Here is a 24518-nt window from a genome sequence, read left to right on the forward strand (position 1 = left end):
TTCCGCATTCTTTGGGAAACAAAGGAAAGATCCTCTTTCCTTTGTTAATGGTATTTATCATCTTTAACTCATTAGTTGCTGAAGGCAGAGATGAAATGTTGGAGGGATTAGAGATGATCCATTGATAAAATTCACATAGGCTCTTTGAGGAATGCCTGTGTGCTGGTATTTTGCAGATAAAATACACGCGAAAATACGTAAGCTGCAGGCACTGCTCCTCCTTAAATAACACCAAATTTTTATCCTGTGTTGATGCGTGTGTTTAATGCTCTCTAAATAAAGAAGAACAATTGCAGAATTCCTTTATATCTAAACTTTGGGTGCGCCCTTGTGTAAAATGGAAATGCTTTGTGAGGCATCCATGAGAAGGGAACAAAGTAGAAGGTAATATGGGGCTGCTTTATATGACAAGCTGTGATTTGGTCTCTTCTGGAAATATATCATTGTAATTTTGTCTGAGCAGTCTTAATTTTTTGAAAAGTTAACCTTTTTTAAGTGATTGTCTGCAAAGCAGGATCAATTATGTGTTGACACAGCAGTATATAGAAATACATAAATATATAGATCTTTTTCTTTGAAAATTATCTTTTTTCCTCTTTATTTACATGTTGAGGGAAATATGTCGAAAATGTTAGGAATATTTTTTTCCTTTAGGTAGGTATAGCACTTTTTCATGATGCATACTCTTTGCTTTTTTCAAGTCCAGTGAGTTCTACTCTAATTGAATTTTAAAGAACTGTGTTTCAGTGGAAGCTTCACTACATTGTGTCTTCCTTACATAGGGCTTACAAACCCACAAATAATTGGCACAATTTTTTTTTATTTATTCCCATTAAATCATATATATGTGTTCCTTGAACTTTCTGTTAAAGGGGAAACAAAATATTCTTTCTAGTGACTCTTACGGTTTTGTGTGAGATCTTGCAAACCTCTAACCAGGATCCTTACTGCAGCTGCTTATGATAACCTCCAGCATGTTGATGTGAGGGGAGGAGCAGAAATCTAACAGCTCACACTCCAGACACCTACGCTGATTGCAATAGAGGAGACTCTGTACAGTAGCAAAACAGAATAGTAAATATAGAGTAAGAAACCATGAAAATGTGGCAAGTTTATAATTACGAAGAGGGGACCTACATCAAGCTGAATACTCTTTTATGTATATGACACAACTGAGATTACTTTGCAGGGGAAAAATCCTCAAATTTATTCATTGTATTTACTATTTATACATGTATGTTTCTGTGTCTCCTGATTTCTGATTGACTGACCTCAAAAGGAGGGCTTGTTCTTCTCTGGATTGTGACTCTAGCTTCATATTCTTAAGAGTCAGTACTGGGTACAAAAAGATGTAGCATTAGTGGTGACAGCTGAAGAGCAGCAGTGATATAATTTTCCCCATCTTTCTCTTTTGTTCAAGTCAGATATACACAATTGTACATTTATTTCTGTGTGGCTTTGTACATGTGGCAGAGTGGCTGTGAATGTACTTTGGAGTCTCCAGGGATTTAACACAGGTACCATGGATGTGCAGGGACAGAGCTTCTAGTACCCTTTTTGAGTTTCCATGTGCAGGAACTTGAATTACTTCTCCCAGAATCTTCCATCAGGGAGCAGATTATTTGGATCACAGAAGGATATGAAGTAGTTATTTATCGGATGTGCCTGGAAAGACAGGAGGCTGCATTTGTGTACAGAATAGGAGACAACTACTGATTAATTATGCTATAAACCACATGTAGCTTATAAATGTGTGCATGATAAATGTCTGTATCATATACCCTTTTCCACTTTATCCATGGACAACCCATTCATTCGTCTCCCTGACTGCTGCAAATATTTCAAACACCCATCCCTTTTAAAATAAAATAAAATCTGCCATCATAGTGACTTTTTTCTTCCTCCTCTGTGCTGAAATGGTGAATTTCCCCCTCTGCAGATCATGCCTGTTTGTTGCTTATAAGAGATTTGAAAGTGATTGGCATGTTGTAAGCAGCCTCACCTGAAGGAGGGGGGGGACAAGGACCCCCATGCCGACTGTGGGGCACAGCCTTTGCCTCTGCAGGAGAGATGAGCACTGGGCTGTGTGGGAAAGGGCTGGGGGCGATGCTTTGGGTAGAGCCCCTCATCTCCATCCCTTTCAAGGCCTCTACTCTTGGTGCTCTAATGGGAAGGGGAGTGGCACCTTCTGGGCTTGAAAGAGTTAAGAAAATGTGACTTTGTACCATGTCTGCACTTACTAAATTACATTTTATTAAAAGGCAAAGTCACTTTCCTGACACTGTAACTCTGACCTTCCCTCAGAGGCACTTGTTATCCCAAAGGTATGGCTTTCTTCCTTGAGGAAATAACATCACTGTCCCTCCCTCCTGCTTGTTTTCTGCGCCAGCACTTAATTTCTGTGAGACTCAATGTATCTTCTTTGTGTGTTTAGACCATGAACACCGCATAGGGAGATTAAGCTACTCTGCATGACAATTATGTGTACATGAAACTCTTCATTAGCCTCCGTACTAAAGAAAGGAGAAAATAGATGTCACAGAAAAATTTCTGCCCAGTTTTGCTTCTGCAGCAGATGAGTGGGAGTGTTGAAATACCTCTTCTGACTCCGGAGCAGCAGCGTGCGGGTTTTCAAGCAAACTTCTCCAGTGATAGATGAACAGGGACTGCAGCACAGTGGTCCTGGTTGCATGGCCAAACCAGGAGCTCAGGTACCACTCGAGTGAAGGAGGCGTTTCCAGGCCTGAGCATCTCTGTGCATCTGCATTGCTTTGTCCGTGACCCTGTGTTACCTCCAAAACAAAGCAGCAGAGACGGATCCTTCGTGAGATAGTGGCCTCCAGGGGAGGGGCTGGAAGTGCTCAGCGCTGGGTGAGAGAGGGTTCAGGTCTTGCGTTCATGTTGAGTCACTGCCCAAAGCTGTGCCAAAAACCCACTGCGGCTGGCAAGGCAACGCATCAATTTCTGCTTGAACAGCAGAAGGATGTCTTGTAGGCTCCTTGCTCTGTTGGACTTGAACTTTGAACCATTTTAAATTCATAAAACATCTAGGAATATGCAGATTTTCCAAGCCAAAGTCAAATCCAAGAGCTTAATAAATACTAGAAGTACTCTATAATTGGCTTGATTAGGCTAATATTAACTCCAAGTGACACTTCAGTGATATCAGCTGTGACAATGGAAGTGACATTTCTGTATTGCCTTATTTTAGGGAGAATGTTGATTGTGGCTTTTTCAATTGTTGCTGCGGCATAATGCTCATAGACCAACGTATTTCTGGCAAGCGTGACATGTCCCTTCTCTCTGGTTGCAGGGGTGTGGATGGTCAGACTTGCTGTTGCTCGGTAGGGTTCCTGTGCTGACAATATGCAGCGATGGCATTTCTGTCAACAGAAACCCGTGGATTTCAGAATTAAAAGATTTTTTGAGAAGCAGTTCTTGGTTAGATATCAATAATGTTTACTAAGGCAAGGAAGAAGACAAAGACTGCCAATGTTAATGGTAAAGCCTATGAAGCAATGGCTTCAGTGGTCTGAGCATATGATAAAAGAGCATCAGCAATGCAGTATCCTTTCATTTTTCTCCTCAGCAGTGGACTACATGTTTTTGATTCTGGTGTAGCTTTCAAAGGATAACAGCTTCAAGTACTTGGCAGCTAGAGAGGGGCAGTTCTTGCCGCTGCCTGTATTCCTGGTCCCACGTAATTCTCTGACTCCCAGGCTGATACCAGATGTAGATAGTGATCTTCTCTGCAAAGTGCTGTGCAAGTATTTGCTAAGCCCCACTTCAGATCTTGAAGGTTGTGTTAGCCTCAATAGTATAGGCCAATACTATTCTTTGAGCTTATGTCCTGGCAGGCTTCATTCCCAACAGTCTATGAAGGCAATCTCAAAGTGTCCCCTAGTCAAGAGCCAATGCCTGTAGGCAGTCTTTTTATTGAGGGAAAATCACATAGTTTTGGTGAAACTTGTTCTCTTTTAATGATTGTTTCACCTACATTTATAATCATGCAGAAGAAGATAGATGCAGAATAATTCTAATCATGAAAGAGATTGTTTAAATAACTTCTTATCTTGGTAGGTTGCCATGACTGGGGTACCACTTCCCAAAAGGTTCAATGCAGAATTTCTGGTTTGTTTGTCGTGTAGGAAGTGCAGCATGGATTGTAGCTAAGCAGATGGAGTACTGTCATTGTCTCTTCTGATTGACTAGAAATAACTATATCTGCTGTTTTATTATTCTGTTCTCTTCACCTGCTAAGTCTTAGCTTTGAAGGCCCTTGAGATACAGGCTTGTACTTTCTCAGTCTGTTCCCTGGCCAATGGAGCCTTGGTCGGTTTGGCGGATAAATTCTGCTGTAATATATGTCATAAGCCTGGGTAGGAACCTAATTAAATTGGCCTGTGCTTCCCTTTTGCTTCCCATCTTTCAATCATTGATTAGACTTTTATCTAATATCTTCTATGTAACTTGAAGGAGTGCAGCTGTCTGTACAGAACCTGTACTGCAATGCAACACATATCCAGCTTCTATCAGTGTACCCAACCATATGTGCAATAACTTAGCTTCATATCCAGATCCTAAATACATTTTCTGCTTGATATATTTTACAGAAAAAGAACATTTACACACTAATTATTTTTTCTATATATTCCTGCTGTGTTTCCTTTCCAATAGGCTCATTGAAATTAAGCCTGTGATAAGTCTGTCACTCCTAAAAATCAGAGATTCTTGTCTGTCATTCTCATGATTACATGAGATGAAACCTATAAAAGAGATATTTACTACAGATTTGGCTTAATCCAATTACTTTGTTTTGAAAATGGGGGGGGGGGGGGTGTCTTGCACTTTATGGCTTTTGCGGTCTTAAATTCCGACACTGAACGTTGCCTGCTTCACTGTCATTGCTGATGACAAAGTGTTTTATTCATAATTTAGTATTTTCTATATAAACATTCCAAAGCCTCCTTATCCATAGTGCTTTGGATATGACAGGGTGAAATCACATGTGATTAACCAGGGCAGTATGTCTTGTTGCATGCCTATCCAATGACACTGTCTTCGTTCATCTAATATGTTGCAGCTCTGTGGCTAATTATCCACGAGTAATAGCCACGTTTAGTCTACTTGTGTGTGATGTGGAGTCTATTCATTGTTGTTGCATGATCTTCTGGAAGACCATTTACTATGATAACTTTGTAATTTAAAAATTGCTTAATGGTTATGTTCAGGTGAAAAGGAACAAATCGCATATTCTGTGTGTCCTACTTTATTTGAAATGTTTTTTTTTTTTCCTAACTAGTTAATTTATTTCATATTCCAATGTAAGACTCTTCTCTCCAGTTTCCACCACAAAATTGTGAGGCTATGTTGTACATGTGTATAGCAGCCTGGACTACCTGTGTTTTGGTGAACCCAGCTTTCATTTCAGCTTAATAAAAGCTGATTGCTGTAAAGCGTGGAACATTATTACAGCTGAAATGATTGTTGTTATCTGCTAATGCCTGGAAATTTATTTGTTTGCTATCCTGAAGTCAAGGGAACGTAGCACAATGCAAGAAGAACCAAAAATAGGAAGTTTCTAGCATAGTTTAACGTAGTGGATCAACAGCCTTTAGTTTAGCTGTGTGTTGTTAGGTAGACATGGTATGTTTATCACTTGAGCTTAGATCTTAAAGGATTTTGCATGCAGCTCTGTTTCTGTGTTTTCCTAGATCATTAGGATGCCGTGATCATTAGATAACAGAAAAGTTCATGTGACTGTCTGAGAGCTAAGAGCACCTAGAAGTGACCACCAACCCAGAAGAAGGCTCTTGTGAATTTTGAAAAAGTTTTTTGAGTTCCTATTTTCAGGACTGATCTGTGTTTGGATAATGAAAGGCTGCTGTTGGCTGAGTGACTGACAAGTGTCAACCCTGTACTGTATGTCTCTTATCCAATTTAAAAATCTGTTTTAGGCACCACCACCAAGGTTCCTGCTTAACTGTTTTTTTTTGTTTGTTTGTTTTCAAATATCTGTAAAAAGAAGAAAGATAGGTCTGTCTGTCTTTAAAATGGCATGAAGAAAGATAGGGAGAAGCATGTGGATTAATGGTCACCTGGACTGGAACATCTGCTCGGTGTTCAAATGAAGTGCTTTTCTGGTTATTTCCATTGATCAGGGCTCACAAAGGGTTTTCTGCTCGAGCTGTAGGCTTGTTAAACCTCTGACCATGCAGATGATCTTCTTAACATATCTGGTCAGTTGTCCTGGTTTTGCTTATATCTGAGAAAATCCTGTAGGAAATAGCAGTAGAGCTGGGTTCTGTGGTCATGCCCTAATACTTCACTTGCCGAATAAAGCAAAACCTTAATTACAAATTCAGCCACATTAAAAAATTGTTGAAGGTTGACATTTGTGCATGAATTAAATGTGTGATGTGTTTGTTGTGGGGGCATGAGGTTGTAATTAGGGTTTTATATGATATTGTAAAAGGAGATTTATGTGTAGTGTGTTTCCTTATCAGCAGGAAGCAGGAACCAGTTCCCTGTGACAGCGCGGAGCCAGTCCCCATCCCCGGACGTGTGCCGTGCAGGCGCAGGCTTGAGGAGCCCATCTAAAGGGTTTCCATTAAATAGAGTTTAAAAATACTGGAGAGGCAGAGGTTGGTAACAATGTAGGAGTCAGGAGTGCTTTTTGAGCTTAATTCCAGGATTTCCTAATTTGCTAAAGGGGCAAAGTGCCCTCCATCTGATCATGGCACAGTGCCTGAATACTTTAGTGGGGCTCTCTGGGGGTATCTGGCACCCCTTCAGAGAGGACCCTAGGGTTGCTGTTGGTAGTCCTGTTCTCCAGGCTGCGAGTCAGCAACAAGGGGTGGCAGCGGCAAGGTGGTCCAGCCAGCTTGTGGGCTAGTTGGGCACGCTGCACTGCTCATGGTAAACATCAGGGAGCTGCACAACTGGGCAACTTCTAGTGGAGTCTATCTGTCTTTTTTCTTCAGGGATCTGCTGTGGTTCCTGAGTTTTGCCATGCTGCAGAGCTCACACACAGCAATTCCTGTTTCAGTCTCAACCTATCACCAGCCAATTTTTCAAAGCAATTTACTCATACAGTCGTCTTCCCCTTCCCACACCTACGCAAAAGTCTTTTGTTTTCTTCTTGCTGCCTTCTCCCAGCTTCTCCCCATACCAACTGAGCCACACGGTGAAGGTAGTTATGAAATCTTTCGCATATGGGCAGGGTTGATGTTTTCTACATCTGTCCTCTATTGAGTCAAAATTATATTTTTAACTTCATCTGCAAATTTTGCTTTTTATGTCCAACACAATGGATGGGATGGGCCCAGCCCTCTGTACAGGCTCTCTGCTATTCTTTCTCTCCCTAGACGGGAAGCCCCCATTTCCCCATCTTGCTGACATAATTTCAGGATTCTTTAAAGCCACCCACGTGTGTATGTAAGTGGTTTGCTGAGCCGTGCATAATGTGGTCACTTGAATGCTTCTGGAATGCATAGGTATCATGTGAAGATAATGATCCATATAAATGCATTTCGTAGCAAGAGACTCATCTATAGATTGTGTGCATGTAGGTTGCCTTAAGCGTTGGTGCTGCTTTTGCGTTTTGTTCCTCTCTCTGCTTGCTCAGCTTTAGATCCCTTTTTTCAGCTTTATTTTTAAAAAGGTTTTCTTTTGTTAGCTGTGTTAGAGATATTAATTGTGCTCTCAGAAGGCCACGGTTAGGTGCATATGTATCAAAAGCCTCTATGCTCTTCATCTAGAGGAAAATTGCAGATTGTTTTCTTTAGTGATTTAGTGGTTGGTTGCTGCACAGTGGGAGAAGAAAGTAGGACTGTGTTTCATACAATTTCTACATTCCTTTTTTGTTGTTGTTTGACGAAAAGTGTCAGGTTTTTCCCACATGGTTCATCTTGGGTCTGCAGCCTTCCAGAAAAGTTGTTCTGTTCTTAAGGACTATAGAAACAAAAAAGTGTAGGTTTGCAAAACTATTAATTAAAATCAGCTCCAAAATACATTTTTCTCTTTCTTTCTCAGTGAGACAACTGAGATAATTGACAATTTTAGGTGTTGGTCGGTGAGGGGTGGAACTTCCTTTTCCTGTCCGTATGTACAAAAGTATGGCTTGTCTTTGATGTGCCAGAACCTCACGGTCGAGTCATCCCCATGGCCCTCGGTCCTTTTACTCCAAGACTTCGCATCACGCTTCCTCCTGCTGCACAGCCCTGTCATTTCCTGCTAACACTGTGAATCATGCCCTTCAGATGCCTGAAGCTGGAGAGCAATTTCTGCAATTAGTGAGCATAAAAAGTAATATTGCCCTCACCATGGCCATATGAAGACTGCAGTCTGATGTTACGAGTCAGGTCTTGGTTTGGAAAGAAATCAGATCTTTGCTTAACAGGGAGCTTAGATACCACCGGCATGGTCTGTTTAGGGCTTCTTCGACAGTTAATGTGAGAGACCTATCTCAAACACATTTACAGTGTTTTCCTATGTTAGTCTCCATATCGAACTCCTGTGAAGCCTGTCTTGACTTGTGCCTTTAACCCTATTTGTTCATGGAGGCTGAAAGTTAGTAGTTCATCTGTCTGCATATCCCACACCTTAGGTGTTGAATGAAAACACTTTAGCTACAAGGCATGCTGATGGGTCATTAGATGTCATTAGTCTGGAAGTGTTTCATTTGAAGCATACTGTGAAAAATCCCCCAAATTAGACCAGTTCTCGGTTGGGAAATCCATACCTTCTCTGACCTCAAGTCAACAGGAGATTTCAATGACTTCTTATTTGTATGTTCTTAGAAAAATATCACTACAGACATATGAATTGGAGAATAGGGTATGATTTAAAATAATCTCCGGAAGATATTTTCTCAGCTAAAAACAAAGGAAAGCAAGTCGTGATTTTTGATCCACATAATCTTGCCTTCATTTTGAAACAACATAGTCTATGAAACTAAGCCTGTTGGTCACAAACTAATGCTTCCATAAATGTTTAAACTAAAAAAAACCACTATTAGCATAAATATGCTCAGAAATGTGAACAATAACTCAATTTAGAAAACCACATTAACATTATCAATCAAAATAGTGAAGACAGACTGCTGACAACACTGATCTGTGTGCAGCATATTAGTGAAACAAGGAATAAGGCTTGTACTCTGAAATCATCTTTATACTGCAAAGCCAGGATGTATCCATCATGTCACTAAATGTCATTTATAATTCATTGTAGAATAAACTCCTGAGTTAACATTTTTGCACTGCAGGCTGCCAGAAAAAGCAAGGAAGCTTTTTAACACTATTCATGATTTGAAAACATTCATAATTTTGGATAAACCTAAAAATCCTGATAGAGCATCCCTATCAGAGCCTATGAATAAAGAGGATCCACCCCAAGAGAGTCCTTGCTACACAGCAGATTACTGGGTTTTCAGGAGAGTAAATGGATAAGCTTTTCTCATAGCCAGATAGCCACAAAGGCATTCTTCCTGGGGCTGAAGTGGCATTGGCATGAAATCAGTTTGTAAATCACATTGTGCATCACAACGCTATCTATCTCTAATTATTATATGTATTCTAACTTCCAAATAATGTCTTCTCCAGAGCCTTCAAATACTGCCTTACCTAGTCAAGCAAGGTCTTTTTTTTAATGATTCCGCATATTCACATGTGTAAAAGGAAAACTATGACAGGGTTTTGTGGCTCCTGAGCAAGCAGTTTTTCCTCTACCAGTTGACCCAGGAACATCGAGCTGGTGAAATACCTAACCTTTCCTGCCTGGCAAACCCTGGCTGCGTTTGTTCTGGTGCTGCAACATCAAACTTTTAGCTTCTTCTTGGAAATAAATACAGCACTGGAAAAAGGTGCCTGCCAGAGAGCAGCGGCAGGATGTTGGTATCTTCCTCTGCCAAGGGGACAGGGAAGCTATGCCAGCTTCTTCTAGTCTGTCATGCTCTAAGGGACTGAAGGGACAAGGATTTAATCTCAAAACAAGCAGTCTTTGGCTTGTCTGCCAAGGTTGCCAGCAGTTTTAGGGGCAAGGGCACCCATCCCCTGCAAGTGCAGTAAACATCCTGCTGCATACGATGAGCCACCAAACAGCTGCTGTGCACTGGTGACTTTTGCTTTCTAGCAAAGTGCAAGAATTGTACCTTGCTAGGTAAAAGATGCTAAGTTGTCATCACACTTTTTTTTTTCTTTACCAGTTCTGTAGGACACTTCTTAAAGCAGTCTGTGTGAAAAAGCAATAGCTATTTGTCTGTCTTCTGTCTTGTCCCAGTATAATTATTATATCATACTATGCTATGTTTATGTCATCAGACATGCTCCTCATTTTCATTTTGCTCTGTGGATTCAGAACAGAATTCTGTGTCCTTTTGCATTTGTTGCTAATTCCTTTAGTGAGCAAGTAAGACCACAAATTTCTTGGTAAATGTTGTCGATGAACCTTTGGAGGAAAACTTAAAAATACTTGCCTTCAGAACACTTTTGGGACCCCTGTAAGAGACACAGTAATTTGTTCAGGTGTACAAAAATGTTACTCAAATTATTGACATGATAAAGTACTTTAGTGAAGGATTCCTGCCTGATTTCATCACATCTACAGCAGTTTCCATGTGACACTTGCAAAAGGACAAGCCTTGAAGTTAAGCCAAGCATATGCAGAGAGGTGTGTTTGTAAGTTCTGGCACTGGTATAGATGCTGGCACTGGATACCTTTGCTTGACTGTGTAGTTTAGCCCTTGCAGTGGCAGTGGACTTCACAAACCAGAAGTGGGAAATGAACGGGATCTTACAGTGGTTAAATTACTTGAGCAAGCAAAGACACACAAGCACAAAAAGCCTTGTGCACTGGGCAGTGTTTGCATTACAGCCGGAGAATCTTCACAGGTTCAATTTTTATACACTAATTAAGGACACGGATCTTTTTCATGAAGCAGATTTGGAGTCTTGTGTCTGCTCCTGTAGAAGTTGGTAGGAATTTTTCAGTTGACCTTGGGGCTGTGTCAGAAGAGATGAATGTGATGTGAAAGAGTGCTTGGATTTACAGGGGGAAAACCCTGAAATTATCATTACCCCTCTTGGTGTAATGCTAAGCCACAAGCAATAATTTCTGTGAATTGTTAGCATTGTTGAAGAAATCCACACCAATGTGAAGGTTAACTAAAAATATGCTGCCTGGCTTTTTTGTAATATGCGTTAAGCTCCTAAGTTTTTTAATCAGTATTAAATTTGGGTTGAAATACTACTTTGCAATAGGACAGATAATTGAGAATGTGTTTTCACTTTACTTACATGCCACTGAGGTAGGATTCAGTGTCCCCTTTCACAGCTGGCTTCATCAGTGCTGCTTAGGTGAAAGCCCAAGCGTGTGGCCCCCACATTACCTAGCCGTGACATCATTTTCCGTTGCAAAAGAAATACAGAATCTGAAATGGAGGAGGAGTGAAAGGGACTGCAGGCTCTAGTGTATAATTGGAAATCTTTACTTTTATTAAAAAATGTCTTAGCAGAAGCTTTGTTGTTCATCTTTCCATATATAAGTGGACATATTCTCATTGTCTGCTGTTAAGAGGAATATTTTTAACAGCTATGGAAAGGTCCTTGGGGTACATGTGTGTAATAATAATTTTCTACTTTTAAAGGAAATCATCTGTAAATCCCATTAGTTATCATTTTTCAATTTTCGTCTTTCTAAGCATGATTTAACTTCAAGTGTTGCAGTTCTTAAATCTAATTAAAGAATCGCCTTTAGTTCCCATCAGAAAGTCGACCTACTGTAGATTGTTTGATTGAATGTTGGAGATGAACAAATTAAAGCCCGTACCTGCTCTGGTATGGAAGAGGTACAGGGATGTTCCTTGGGTGTAGAGCAGGGCTGAATGTGGCTGTCTTCCCTCTGGGAGGTGCAGACCTGACCTTGTGCCAGCGGGGCCACAGGAGGACCCGGTGGGACTGACATCAGGCAGATGGAGGAGGCACATTTCCATCCAGCGCCGCTCTCCCGATGCCTTTGTGGGAGGTGATCCCTGCCGAGGGGAGAGGGCTGTGAAACCAGCCTTAACTCTGTCCCTTCGGCCAGGGTCCCGGTGGGCAGCGATGGTCCCTCTCCTCACCAGCACAGAGTGTGGCCTCCCCCTCCCCCTGCTGCTGCAGCCCCATTTTGTGCTCTGCAATATCAGATAGCAGCATCCATGGAAACCACCACTAACTGTGGCTTGCAGAAGAATTTGTTAATTAAAAGACGTTTAAAATTATAATAAAGTCTCTATCTTAAATCCAACAGGGATGTTGCAAATGGCATCCCACTCTGCCATTGCTCTCCAAAGCTGAAACGCAGCTGGAGATGAAGTGCCCCTTCGCACCCAGTTCTCATCTTCTGTTATCTTAACGTGCAGTCGGAAGGCATATATTAGTATTAAAATTTCTATAGTTGCAGCAGTGAGGGCTTGACCCAACCCTGTGACCACCCATAAACTGTTATCTGTCCCCCAGTTTAGCACGGGATGAGGCAGTGTGGGGTTTGTCCCAGTCCGCGGTGGAGGAGTCTCTTCAGTGGAGCCATTCCCAAGATCACAGAGAAGATAAAAAGGGGTGAGCAAGAAGGGAACAAAACTCAATAGCCTGGAAAACAGAGCAGAATCACTACAACATGAACATGAGAGCGAAGATCAGACTAACTTCTCACAGACTGAAGGGAAATAAAAAGCTAAAATCTTGTTAGAAACTTGTGGGTGACTGAGCTGAGGAAACACTACATGTGCTGAGTCTGGGGGGGTCTTGTGGGAAGTAACTCAAATTGTCTTTGTGTTCGAGGACTGGATCCATGCTACGTTTGAAACGGAACATCGTTTGCTGCCTTTGCATGCAGGAATCACGGTGCAGGAGGGTTGTGAACCTGAGAAGTTATCAGTCTTTACAGCTCCAAGTGTCACTTAACCAGCACCTGGACATTACTGTTTAAGAAAAGATGATGTTCTCACTACATGGAACAAAACCAGGGAAAAAGTAGAAGCCAGTAAGGGACGTTCTTTGGGGTAGAAGAGTCAATGCAGTTTTCATACAAGCCTCTGGCTGATCACTTCCCTAGGGCAATTAAAGGTAGCAGCCATAAGGTTATGGGAAAGCCTGGGAGGAGATGGGGAGCAGTATCAGCAAGGCAGCACTTCTGCAGGAGCTCGCCTCCAGCAGGGTCCGTGAGATGTGACACTCCACATAAACTCTGAGGAAAGGGTACTTGGCATTCTTATAGACACACAGGCAGATGAGTTCAACCCCTGCTGTTTCAAGACTTCTTTACTAATTTTTTGGCAGTCTTCCCTTTCCATCGATGAATAGTTCTTGCAAGCGTAAAGTATCTCTGGTAGCTGATACTCAGACTTGAAAGATTAAATGTGTGGCATGCAGGATAGGGAGAATTAATTTATTGGTGTTTTCTGTTCAGCAAGGAAGGACAAACAACCTGGACATTGAAAATTGCCGTTTTCTTTTTAGATTAGTTTCCCATATAAAAGGGTGTAAAATAAAGGCTGTGTTTAAACTTTTCCAATGAAAATATTAACTTACTCTAAGGTAAAAAAATTTCAAATTCTTATCCCTGTTATTTCGTTCTAATTCTTATCACAATTTGATTTTTTCTCCCAGCAGAAATAACTGGTTCCAGCTAATAACAAATCCTCATCATTTTTTCATTGGCTTGTATCTTGGACAACGCAAGAGACATTCTGTAATGGCTCAAAATATCCCTACTGGATAATGTAAGTAGACCACCAAATTAATCCAATTAAACTTTTTAACCTTTAAAAGTTAAACCCCAAGGATTTGGACACTGCCCACAAACAGAACTAAACATGCTCAAACCTTTTTACTGCATGTCATTTTTGCATGTTAACATACACTTAAATGAAAATGCAGTTATCTCTATTGGTTATTTGTGTTATAGTGCCACCAGGTAATTAATTTTATGGTTAAAATGAACGTATTAAAATAGAGAACCGTATCCCAGCAGCATACCTGCGGTTAAACAGTATTACCCCTCTGTGTGTTGAGGATTCAAACCAGTCAATTTATAATTTGTTTCCTAACCTCCAGGAGGATCAAAAATCAACGGTACAGAGAAAGAAAAAGAACAGAAATCGTATTGGCCTGTTATGCTGAGTAAAGTGATGGCTAAAGAGCAATTCTATGAACATCGTAGCTTATTTTATTGTGGAATGAAAGAACACGCTCAGAAAATGGTTGCTCTCTCGCTGTCTCTCTGGCATGGTTGTTTCCACATCTGACACCTACCAGTGCCACTCACAAGGGCGCTGATGGCAGCTGAAAGTTGTGTTAAGAGGAAGGAAAGCATTTTGAGCCGACTCATTTCAATAACTGAGCAAAATCCCTGGATCCTCTGATAACGGCATGTAAAAAGCGTGTGTTGGTGTTTCTCCTTTGCTTGCAATGTGAAGTAGGAGTACAAGCTTTTTTTCACACCTTTTCCCCCCTCTTTTACGTGATGGGTTGGCGAGTGGAGGAAGAAGGCAGGGAGCTCTGTAGCAATACCCCGTCTCCTTCAGACCACTGCCTACTGCAGGTACGGGAGCCTCTTGTCTTCTTCCCTATAAAAATGAGGCTCTCAATCAATAACAAAATATTCCCCAAAAGCGTAAAAACGATGTGTTTGTATCAGGTACAGGTGTATGTTGATGTGACCTGATTTTATCAAACCAAATGGAGTTTTCTATTACTTTTTCTAGTATTTCATGTTACTCAAGTCCCGTTCAGCAATGCTGTTCCGGGTATGAGATACAGCAGAGAACTATCTTGGTACAGGCTGAGACCAGAAGAGACTCCCTCAGCACTGTGGTCTGAAGAGGTGTTTGCTTTCTAAATTCACTATACAAGTCAGATGCAAGTCAGAAAAGAAAAAAAAAAAAAAAAAAAAATCCTTTTTGCCAGCCATCAAGGTTGGGTTTCGGTAATAGCCATCCCTAACCCCTCTGCAGAGCTTCTGCCTCAAGCAGAGACCAAATCACGTAGGTCTCTCTTATTCTGGTTCCTGGGGAGATGCTGAGCTGTTCGGTGGTGAGCAGTCGCTTTATTGTGAACATTTGCTGGATTGTTTCAAGTCAGCTGCTGGGGGTCAGGTCTGGCAGCCGGGCTGCTCATTTGTCTCCCAGCTGCGCTTGCCGTGGCCACCAAGGACGGAGCGAGAGGCTGATGGTGAAAGGTGTAGTTAAGCACTCCTTCGGAGCAGTCCCTGTGGGTGAGTGGCCCTGCCATGGTCTTTCTGCGGCCATCAGTACTCGGCTTTCACTGGGGACCATGCTCTCACGCAGGGTGCAGTTCCAGGGGGTAGGTGAAAAAGGTGCTGTTCAGGCTGCCCGATTCACTGCCTGAGCAGGGGATGACTCCTAAGGGCTGTCGCTTCTGTAGTCTGAAAGTTAAAAAGTGTTACAAACTAGAAGCAAGTCAACAGTGACGTGCTTTTGCAAGAAGATGAATTGCTGGACGTGAAGCGTTGCATGTACGACACAGGAGTTAATAATTTTGAAGTAGCTGGTGCAGATAAGGACTCAGCTGGAGTTTTTGTGTGTCCACTTCGGGGCACAGCCCTTCAAGAAAAATATAAGGAAGGGCAAAGGTTAACAACAAGAACGATGAGGAATTTAGAAAATAGGATGTAGGACAGCAAGTTGAAATAATGCAAGCTGTCATCGGGTCTCTTGATGAGGCTGCGCGACCTGTGAAAGGTGTAAAATCCTGCTGGAGGGAGGGGACTAGCCTGTGATCTGTCTGCTGTGAGTTGGATAAAGAGCAGTAAGTTGCAGCAAGGAAAACGTAGGTTAGATTTTAAGAAAAAGTTTTGCAACAGAGAAGGGAGAGAAGCACTAGAGAGTCTGCATGCGGCGGTCCTGGGGTCTTTGGCACCAGGGGGGTTTGAGGAGAGCTGGATAAATGCTGGTCAGGAGGGGTCTAGGTCACTGGTACTGCCAACAGGAGGGGGGGGGGGGGGCGGGGCTCCCTACAGTCTCTTTGAGCCATGTGGTTCCCTCATTCTTTATTTTTATTACAGTTAACATTGGAAAATTACCACTGCAGATGTGAAAAGTGGGAACATGCCTATGTCCGGCAGCTGTGTATGTGCAGGGATGGAAGTGGGCGATGCAGGAAGGTAGCTCTCCTAACCTGCTCACACCATCCTAGCAATTGCAGATTGCTGCGTTAGTGCGTAGCTCTGCTTCTCTTGAAGATATCGCCTTCTTTGCATGTTAATAATTTCTTAAATTTTTTCAGTGCTTTTGCTTATGAGATTTGTACTGATGGCTAAGTAGTATTTTTGCATCTGATGTACACTGAATAGAAATAATATCAGCACATCTTCCAGCCTGGATTCTGCATTGCCTCACTGGGTTTTTTTGTCATGTGTCAGGTCACTAACATCACTTCAGTAGGGTTTTATAATTGCATTTAATATGTCACTTACTATGCATGCCTCATCTGATTTCTATGGTACTAATGAGATAATTTATCTTTGCTGGGTTGCACAGTCAGTTGTGTGTTGATAACGCATTTAATTTTACTGAGTTACAAAATCTTGGCTGATTTTAGAGAAGGGTCAAAGCCAAGATAATTTTGTATTTTAAAATACTTACCAACTCCAAACCCTTAATATTAGCTTTCTCTTTGTCTTGTCAGCTAGGGCAACTCCATCCTGAATTTTATTCAGAGAATTCATAAAAATTCTATCATTTGACTGATAGAGGAAGCAAAATGAGAAATTCTGTGCTAATGTTTATTAGCTGTTTAGGGCTCATTTGGGGGAGGGGGAAGATGGCGGGGAGACAGAGCCAGCTTTCCAGTATCAGAGCTATCAAAACAGCAAGCCTTCCTACCTTGCAGCAATAAAAGCCCAGCGAACAAATTAGTGGGTGTGGGGAATATTTTCCATGAACTACTTTTTTTTTTTTTTTTTTTTTAATTTGACAGGAATCTCTGGAGCTGCGTTCTGTCATTTTAGGCTGAACAAGGGATGTCACTTGTAGGAACAGTTTTAGTTTTTAGACACTTTTTCCAAGTACTGTATTTCACTCCTGTACAACAGTTTTCTTGCAAAGTTAATTGCTCTTTTATTTTACAGTGACCTTGACTGTGTTTCATATCTGAAGAAAAACGACATTTGGGGTTTCTAATTTAGAAGCACAAAAGAGGTTGAAAGAGACAGCGTTAGTACCTGATTCGCATGCCAAAAAAAGGTGCTTGTGTTAAATTATAGGCTGCTGAAGCTGGGACCAAAGATAACATTATTAGACTTTTGGAATAAATATGATTAATGGGACAACAGGGCTATCATTTGGGCCACCTCTTGTGTATATACCTTATTTATTTTCATGAGCAGGATTTCATCATTTAAATCAAGTATGTGCATGCATGTATTTTTTTTAATCTCTCGTTTTCCCCTCATCTGGAGGTTTAAAATGTCTAAAAATATTCATATTTTCTGAAGTCCACCCTGGCAGAATTTTTGGAAAAGGAGGAACTTCCCCTTGTGTATTGTCTCTTCCTCTGGTTAAGATCTATGAGATTTAGGAGAATACAAGTTACTCTTTGTAATGGAAAAAAACTCTCCTGAGATGTGGAAAGAGTAGTCAATTAGAGAGAGCTGCCATTTTTTTAAGGCTATGAAAAGGTAGGATAAAATGAGCACTCTGGCTCGTGCTGAGTTCGCTGGGAACAGCTGCCGTGCAGGATTCCTCTTGAAAACCTTGTCCAAACAAATCATCATTTAAATACAGAATTGTTGCTTTACCAAAGCCTTAGTCTTGCAAGATCTTTCACGTCTGTGCTTGAGATGGATGTATTGTAGTGCAGAAGCCTACAATACATCTTTCTGTAGTCTTTTAAACTCTGTTTGGTACAAGGGGAATCAAAGCATAGGGCAACACTCAGCTTGTGCTCACTCATGTTTCACAATGGCTTGGTTTTTGTCAAGCCTTTAAGGAAATTCGGAGTCCAGCGATGATGCTTTCCCCTGCATTGCCTCTCTAAGTATGGATACAGATTGTATAAATTTCCAGCTATTTTTAAGACTGAGATAAAGGAAGAAATATCCTTTCACAAAACCAATAGGTTTTTTTAACCTTTTAAAAGCACAGACATGGTAGATACTGGGTGGACAGTGGCATCAGTGTGATGAATTGGCACGATTCCCATGCCTCCCATGGGGTCAGCAGAAGCATGCATTATTCTGACACGCTGTTTTGAGGGGTAGGGGGGAATCTTTCAGATACTTAAATCTTCTTTCGTGAGGAAAGATCAGAAAACATTACTCCAGCAGCTGAGCTAGACCTATCAGCGCCTTTTTTTTCCCCTTAAAACACTGCAGTGCACTTTGTTCCCCACTTCCTTGCCTTGAGGTCAGCCTGCAGGACAGAGCGCTGTGGCTTCATTGTGTATGTCTGGTTTTGCACCAGCCTCCATCGTATTTGTGTTTTGAAAATCAGTGTGTCTGTCAACTCCCCCCTGGGAAACAGCTGATTTTTTTGTTTTGGCAAACCAAAATAAAAGCTGAAAACAGAATAAGCACATTTTTCGAATACTGGTGTGACCTGAGATATGCTAAGAGTTTTTGTTTATGCTTATGTCTCTGACCAAGATGTTAATTGCTACCCCAGAAGCTTAAAATCAGTTAAAATGGCAAAAAAAAGAGACATTTGGCCTATCTGAAAGACGAAATTTTTTTTTTTTTTTCCCTAAGGGCCTGGAAAACCCTTAACTGTTAGCAAGAAAAATTTTTTTTTTAAAGCGTCCTAATATTTAACAAATGACCAAAAGCATTTAGCGTACTTTTCCTGTTGGTGAAAAAAAATACCTTTTAAGCCTGTGGATCTGAAATATTTTCTGCTTGTATCCCTACCTGGAGGTGGTAATCAAGTGTGGCCTGAGTTCTAGCAACAGTATGAGATAAAAGGAGGTGAACATCCGTCCTGCTTGTCGTCCCTCTCTGAACTGCCGTGACTGCTGCATTTGGGAGTTGGGGTTTCACTGGAAGCAGGGGGAAAGGCTGTTGCTCTCAGATAATGTGCAGCATATTCTTTGTGCTTGTAAAACTCATTGGGGTTTTACTAAAATCGCTTTACTCCGGAATTTAGATTGGTGCCCGGTGCCATTTCACCAACCAGTCAGCAATCCTGTGTTTGCTCACCGAACAGGTTTTTGCCGAGGTGGTATGTCAGCTCTAAAACCCTAAGTGTCGGTCCCTTTTCCAGCCCTTTTTGTGCAGAGGATAAAATAGGAAGTGCAGCTTTCCCAATGTGTCCTCTTATCTCTGTCATCCAAGGATGGATAAAATATGTTTTGAAGACACGGGCGCCTTCCTAGTATGCCTGTTTGAAGTTGGTTTCCCTGCTGCGAAGCTGGCTGCCTTCCCCTCGGCTAAAATCCGGTGCCTGTTCAGGACTTGTGTTTGTAAAACCAGTTTTAATCTCCGCACAGCGTGTTAAACTGATGTTAACCTGGCAAAGGGTCTGTCCCAAGAAGTGCAGCGGATTGCAATCCGTTCTGCAGCGGGTGCTGTCTTGTAGGCTCTCGCTTTTTAAGGCAACAATGCTGAATTTAAACACGAAGCAGGAACAGCTTGGCTTTTTGATCCCTACACTGAAAGACATCCTCATTTGAGGATCAAGGCAACTCTGGAAATTCCTACATCTTGAGCTGTTAAATGAGGTAAAAACCTCCAGAATAAATATACATGCAGTGCAAAGGTGTTAGCTAAGTGCTGAAAGCAGCATAACTACATCAGTCCATGCCAGAGCCCAAATGAATAAATCCAGCCCCAGGAGTTTTCCTGGTGGGTCTGAGCTGGCTGACGAGCAGAGGTTGCTGTGACCATGCTGCTCACCCTCCCAGGTCTAGCAGAGCTTGGGCTTGGGCGTTTGCACTGCGGGTCTGTGCTCAGTTGAAATAGGTTCTCTAATTTACATCTGATACTTGAAGGGACTGTCTGCGGGGAAACCCTTCGGAGAAACACCAGGGTTGGGTCATGTCTATTTCTACTCTCTGCTGTCTTGGGTAAAGCGGCTTGCGGCTGATAGATGTGATGCTTAATGGCAGTGGTGAATGTATACATATTTCCCAGGATGTCACTAGGGAGGGGGAAAAAAGCTAAAACATAGTGCTGTGTCTTCAAAATAACGTGGCCCTCCTGCTTTTTACTGTCATGGATGTGTGCTTAGAACAGAAACCTGCAGTGTATTTCTCATTCCAGATACTAACCTAGTCCTGTACCAGTAATGTAGAAAAAGGCTCAGATAACTCTCCATGAATAGCCTTTATGTATTTGGGATTAGCCTTTTTTTCCTTTTTTTTTTTTTTTTAAGTGAAATATTTTTATTAAACGTCTTTATATTGCCTCATATTAACTGAGTGAGTAGGTATTTGCATCTGGCTGGTCTGTAGCCAGTTTAAGAAGTGTCATCACATAAAGAATTTATCTGGGAACCACATTTAGCTCTTGAGTGTATAAATATAGAAGAATGTAGGAATTTCCTGCAAAGTGGCGCATGATAAAATTAAGGAAGAACAGGAGGAAGTTCAATTTAATTTCTGGCAGGTCAAGGTATAGAAATACTTACTTGCATGTGTCTTGCTTTGTAGCATCAAAGACAATTTTTTTTCCTTATCTAGGATCCCTGTCAAATTATTGGTTTGGGAAATGAGATGTACATTGAATTTTGACACCAGTGACAGCCCAAGGAAGGGATCGGTATGATTTTGGTACCAGGTGACATGGCTGTACCATAGTTTAGCAGCTGGCTTAGTGATCTCCAGGGTAAGAATTTCTTCCACTTCATTGCCAGCATCCTCTTCCGAGGAAATCAGTGCAGACTCTTGCACATAGCTTTGTTCTTTCTCCAATAGACTGTGCTCTTAATAATCAAAACGAGGTGCAGGCATTCCATTAATTGTCCAGATAATTAGCTTTAGGCAATCTGGCATTTCATCTTTGTCTCTGACTTAATCTCAGCTAGTTTTTTTTCAGTTGCTGGCATGTGTAATTCCTCATCTATTTTGACATTTCTCTGTCGCATTAGCATTTGTCATATTTCAGTTCCTCTAGACTCAAACAAGCTTTAATCAATCGTATTGGTTTGCAACTTACTTATGGTACATAAAACACATATAGTTGTAACTTTTGTATCTGCCAATTTGATAAACATGTGTTTTCTGTTCCTAACGTGCACTTGCAGTCTTAGCTGGCTTGCCTTGTTTTCTCGTAGCACCTCCGCGTAGGTTCTTAAAACTTTCTGCAAGAATTCTCCTTTCCTGGGTGCATATGTGGAATTTAAACCTAACTTTGTTTTTATTAATCCCTAGAACAATGCCAGATGGCGAAACGCAAGGGTATGTGATCGGGCTGCATGTGTGCGCGCCCATGTGCGCACACGCACATTTTATCTCTATGTGCATGAACGCACAGGGCGATTCAGTGCGATGGAAGGTTTTAGTAGGTAATAAAGCTGCGTTTTAAGTTATGCAGGTCACTTCACGTGAGGACTTAAAAAAAAGGATTTATTTAGCTCTATGCTGTGTATGGTTTTATAGAAAAGCTGTTTAGAAAGCTCTGCTATTAGTGATTGGGAGCACTTATATTACCTTTCCCTAGAAGTTGGATGTCTTCTGCTGCTCGGTCCAGATAAAAAGGGAGAAGCCATTATTCTGTGTTCATTTGGAAAACTGTGAACCTCCCAGTTAGTTATATTGGTCCCAAAGTGCTAGTCTGAAACACTGCATGGGCATCAGGGGCTAGCCCTTAAATCTGTCACTGGTTCCCTGGGTGTTGCACACTTTGCATCTGAAACCAGTAACGAGGTGGAAAGATTTGGCAGTAAAAAAAGAGGAAAACATCTTTATGCTAAGTACATTTTTAAAATTTTTTTCTTAATTAGGTTTGAAACTGCTGAAAAATTGAGAATATTAGAGCAAGATCTGGTGGAGAGGTGTTGCGTATGCAGAGGAAAAGCAGAAATGTGTTCCCTGTTTGAAAATTGGGGGGAAGGTATTTACAATGTGTACGCATTCACGTCTGTGCTATATAGCAGAAAGAAAAAAAAATGCTCTTTTGCTCAGTTGTTCTACGCTTTACTGAATTTCCTATCCTTGGTTTGCTTTTAAAGGGGAAACACTGTGGCTTCTTCCCCTAAGGCCAGAAAAAGTTTCCTCTGGGTTTTTTGTTTTGTTTTTAAGGACAGGAGCAATCAGGCAGACAAAACTTCATCAAGATACAAGTGCTTTGAAGAGCTGTGTACCCTCGCATGGCAATGTAGCGGTGCAGCAGCCACTGTCCTTAGGGCTCTTCGAACCAAGATGTGCCAATCGGGGTGGAAGCACCAGCAGCGTTGGCATCTGGCATCCTGCTGCCACAGAGCCCACTTGCTCGATGATACCACCTTGTGCTGAACCTGCCTCGGATTGTTGAGATTAATTGATCAATGAAATCATTGCGAATATCAAGGGTGCTACCTAACACCTTCCTAAGGAGCCCCAAGGCTAACTGCCCAGTGCACCGTCAGAAGTGCTGTACCTGGGACCTAACCAGGACCAAGCACTGAGCATCCCAACGCTGCACAGGTCCTTGAAGTTCATAGCACATTATTCTCAATGATATCTCTCAGTCTTGGGTCCCTTTCCTTGCGGGAAACCTGCCTTGTGCTGCTTGTCTTCAAGGGAAAAGTCCAAGGGGCTTCAGAGCTGCTGTTTCGGCTGTGAAATGTGAGGTTGTGGCTCAGCAGTTCACCTTCAAAGATATCTGCTTCTCGGGAGAGGTGTCGTGTGCAAACACCAGTTTGGGGGAGAATAATATATAGGGCGCTGATTTTGCCTGTAAAGTACATATAGATAAATTCTTAACTTTGTGCACATAAATCATCCTGCCTGAGTACGTTGTAGAGTTGGAACCCATAAAATCCATGACTTTGCTGATATCTAGTTGCTGTATAAGTCCTCTCAGTGGAGTTTTTAAGTACAGTTATGCCTTTTTAAAGACCCTAGTCCCCTTCAGACTGAGAGGAACAGGCTGCAGCCTTTTTCTTTTTTTTTTTTTTTTTTTTTTATTCTGCTGAAACTGTTATGGTCTCTCCAGCCCAAGATGCTGTGTAATGGCTGGATTTTTCATGTTTAGGGTTCAGTTTCTGAAACACTGTGGTAGATTAGGTATTTGTAGCTTTTAGTACAGTTTAATTGGGTTCATACTGTAATCTGTTCCTCTTTATGTATGATTTCCTCTTCAAATACGCTGGTGTTTTATGGCAAGAGACGTTATTTTATGTAGTCTTTTTAGAGCTTAGTACAAACTGATCAAAAGTTCCAGGCTCTAAGATTTTACCATAACTCATCTGATCTCTTTCATAATGACATAAACTTCTCACCCACTGGCTTACATGGGGCTTTGGTTGATTGTTTTTAAAAAGCCCTGTTTTTCAAGGCCAAGTTTACTCTTCTCTTGGTAAAAGGATTTACCACCTGTGGTGCAATAGGTAGGTTTCCTTAACTAAGAGATTTTAAAGCCAGAAGGGGCTGTTAAATTTTTTAGTCAGCGTGACACAAGATGTAAAATGTGATTTAAACTAGGTATTTTCTGCAGTGAATCCCCCAAGTGGAAGTGGAAGCTGTTTCAGCCCTCTTGGCTAAAAAAGCGTGTCCTTCTTGGTCTCTCCATGCATCGACTGAAGGAAGGGAGCCAGCTGAGGTTGCTCGTATACTCCTTCGGTAAATACATACAGTTTGTTTTTAATAAGGACGACTAAGTGGTGTGAATCCTTGTACTTGCGGATGACTCTTTCTCAGCCTCCTCACACATTTTGCAGCCGTGGGAGGAAGTATTTGAACACAAACTTGATTCAGGATTTATGGATACTGCTCGTGTGAGTAGCGTTATTCATTTGCATTGCTATTTGCTGGCGTAAGCTCATGCATTATGCTTCACCTTCTATTTTCCCTCTGTGGGTCCACTACCACCCTTCACTGTGATGCGCTTGCAGGGAAGAATACAAGCACATGGTGGGATTTGGGTTCAAGTTCCAGCTTCAGCCAGGCTGTTATGCCCCTGCCTTTCAACATCTGGGCTAAGAGCTTTTCTCTGATTTATTGCAGGTGTTTCTAGAGTAAGAGGTGAGCTACTGCATCTCTGCCACATGTGCTGGTTGTAGATAGGCGTTTTTACAAGATTACCTGAGAAATGGGTTAGGGACACTTTAAAGCAGATGGCGCTAATCAGCGGTCTATCAGGCACATCAGATTCACAGAAGGACAGAAATACTGCGTGCGGGAAATAAGGGTCAGGAGTGATGGGTGGGGAAGAGGGAGAGGCACATTTAGGAACCAGCCAGCAAGAAAATGGAAAGAGTCAGAAATGCATTTGCTGTTGCTGCCTGTCAAAAATCAGAAGCTGATGGCATGCTTATAAGAGGAGCCATTTTTTGCTTTAATATTTCAAATTCTAGATTGTTGCTGTTTATTCTGCAGTGGTTGGGC

General features: G+C 41.6%; 1 long non-coding RNA gene across 4 annotated transcripts in view; it reads left to right on the forward strand.

Moving 5' to 3' along the window:
• Positions 1–24518, forward strand: part of LOC138681977 (uncharacterized) — a 68060-nt gene that overhangs the window by 17642 nt on the left and 25900 nt on the right. For 3 of the 4 annotated variants that reach the window (XR_011322213.1, XR_011322211.1, XR_011322214.1), the window contains one exon: positions 13647–13759. This is a non-coding gene — a long non-coding RNA (uncharacterized lncRNA). The remainder of the gene's footprint in view (positions 1–13646; positions 13760–24518) is intronic. The other variant, XR_011322212.1, reaches the window with a different exon arrangement.

This window comes from Haliaeetus albicilla, chromosome 2 (genome assembly GCF_947461875.1).
Source record: "Haliaeetus albicilla chromosome 2, bHalAlb1.1, whole genome shotgun sequence".
Lineage (NCBI taxonomy): Eukaryota > Metazoa > Chordata > Aves > Accipitriformes > Accipitridae > Haliaeetus > Haliaeetus albicilla.